The 2640-nt window shown below is 39.1% G+C and overlaps 1 pseudogene; it reads right to left on the minus strand.

Annotated features, from left to right (window-relative positions):
- Positions 1-578: 578 nt before the first annotated feature.
- Positions 579-1332, minus strand: LOC118621405 (annotated as a pseudogene).
- Between the last annotated feature and the right edge of the window lie 1308 nt (positions 1333-2640).

The raw sequence follows: 2640 nt of genomic DNA on the forward strand, positions 1-2640 counted from the left end.
TCGTGCGAAGGTGATATTCATTCAGGGGAAGCTATACCTTATATTTTGAGTTTTGATCATTTCCCAGGCTAGTGATAGGCAGTAGGATACTTGTGATGCTGAGCAGAGGCAGTGACCACGGCTCCCAGCAGGCACACTCACGAGGTAAACAACCAATACTCTAGTGTACTTTTTTGGCTATTGTGTTCTGAGCATGTTTAAGGTAGGCTAGGAAAACCTATGATGATTGGTAAGTTAGGATAATAAATGCATTTTCTTTTATTTTTCATGTTTGAAATTCAAATGACTTTTATTTATATTGAAAACAAATCTTAAAACTGCATTAATAGTCAAAACCCTTTTCTATAAAAATCCTTAAGAGTATTTCTAGATAAGGCAGAAGTAGTTCTAGGTTAATAAAACCAGATTGGACTTGAGACTTTATCCTTTATTGTACAGAATGGAGAAAATAGGTTATTTACAGAAAACATTATCTCCATATGTACTCAGAGGTACACATTTGGTGACAAAAGAGACTTCAGGGCATGCTGGAATCTTAGCAGCAGTTCTCAAAGAGCTTAGTTTTATTTTCTTGGATTTTAAAAATGCCTAACATCCTTCTTTATCCTGTTCTTGGGAGCCAGGTAGTACTTTATATGTCCCATATCAGTAATATTATGCTCTACACAAGGGGTACGTCTGCAAACATACTGGGTGCTGTTACAGGACAGAGTGGAGTAAAGGAGTTCAGGTCCCGCTGTGAAAAGTTAGCTGAACTGCCTCATTCATCTCTATGGTAACAGCTTCTTCTTCTTTATTGACATGACTTGTTTGTGACAACTTAATATTTTCATTTCCAAGTTCCCCACTTGCAGAAAACTTGGCTCCGTTTTTTGCAGAGGAAATTACAACAGCATCTCTGATATGACTGAGATCTCCGCGAGTATGAGCAAGTTCACCAGAAGGCATCTTTACGACACAGCTACATCCTTGTTCTGGAATTCCAAGTTGTTCAGTATCTAAATCCATTCCCTTCATTTCATAGTATGCAATCCTTTCTTGATTTGGAGCTTCAAATACTAGTGCCAAGGTGCTTTCATTATCTTCAGCCTTTAGGGTAGTGATGTCTTTGTTGCCAGCAAATTTTAGCATCTGGACATGCTGGCGAGGTTCATAGCCATGGCCAGGTTGCAATCCCAGTGGTAAGTGTGGAAGCCCTCAGAGCCCAGGGTTAGCTGCACCAAAGCGACGTGGGACCATTCCATGCTCTGCTGGGGTCCCAGCAGGCCTCGTTGATGAGGTCTTTAAGCACCTTTACAGGATGGAGCCCTAAACCAGGAGTGCTTTGAACATGGTGGTGGAGTCACAACAATATGGCTAGAGGCTGAGGGAAGGAGGAGGTGTGTGTAGCTGGCTTAGACTGCACAGGATGGGAGTGAGCAGACTAATGCAGTGTGATGAGAGCCTGAGATCCAGGAGGATCTATTAAATGCATTTTCTACTTAGGATATTTTCAACTGACATGGGTTTATTGGGACTTAACCCCATCGCAAATCAAGTATTGTCTGTGTATCTGTGAGCTATTTTATTAGATGAATTCCTTAGGCACTGTGGGTGCTGTTTTTTCATAGATAACCTTCCTTTTGCGATTTCCCAAACCATTTGTGAACTTTGATTACACCTACCAGACCAAGGTCACGCTTTCTTATGGAAAACAATCAAGTGTATTAGAGCATTGATGTTGCTGTTTTCTAGCTCTGTGAATAATTCAGTGAATTATTCAACCCATTTGTGCCTTAGTTTCCTCATCTGTGAAATAGGGTCTTACTATCTATCTCAGGAATCTTGAAGAGAATTAAATGAGTAGCACAAATCAAATGATTGACTTATTGTGTAAATTATTTTCTTTCTCTCTTGGACCTCTTCTCAATAATCTGTACTTTCAAAGTGGTCATAATGAACTAATAAGAACCTAAAACAAGATTTGCTGCCCAAAGATCATTTTAATAATATTTTTGATAGCTTAAAACAAGATTTGTTGCAAAAATAGTATTTTTAAAACTAGAAATGTAGTATATCACTTTGGGGGGTAGAAAGATCAGAGATTTTCCTACTTTAAGCTGTATTAAAATTACTTGCCAAAGGGCTGGCCAGGTAACAGGGAGGTGCATACTACAGAAGCAAACACAGAGTTGATGGTAGCCAGTAGCCAGTAGCCAGTGTAGGATATCAAATATGCCCTGAATGAAATATTAAGTGGATATTCTATAAGTGGATAATTGAGAATTTTTTATATTTAGTTTCTTTGCGTATGAACTGGTGGTATACATGAGGGATGGGGTAATCTAGGAGTTAATGGAGGGCAAATTCTAAAATGCCCCAAAACGTATCTTGCTAGAGAGAAGGATGCCAGTGTCTACCACGTTTATGCTTGTTAATTTCTACGGTTGCTGCTACTGGGGAAATTGTCCTCATTTGCATTGTCTTTCAGTGACCTACCTGGAGGCAAACACCTGCAGACACTTTATGTTCATAGAAAGTATCACTTGGGAATGAGAGTCACATCCATTTGGTGCAACCAACTATGTTAAAATAACATTATGGGCAAATATTTCAAAGCTTAACATTTCAAACGATCGCTTCACATACTATTTTATACCT

The sequence above is a fragment of the Molossus molossus genome, unplaced genomic scaffold, assembly GCF_014108415.1.
Source record: "Molossus molossus isolate mMolMol1 unplaced genomic scaffold, mMolMol1.p scaffold_m16_p_8, whole genome shotgun sequence".
NCBI classification, from domain to species: domain Eukaryota; kingdom Metazoa; phylum Chordata; class Mammalia; order Chiroptera; family Molossidae; genus Molossus; species Molossus molossus.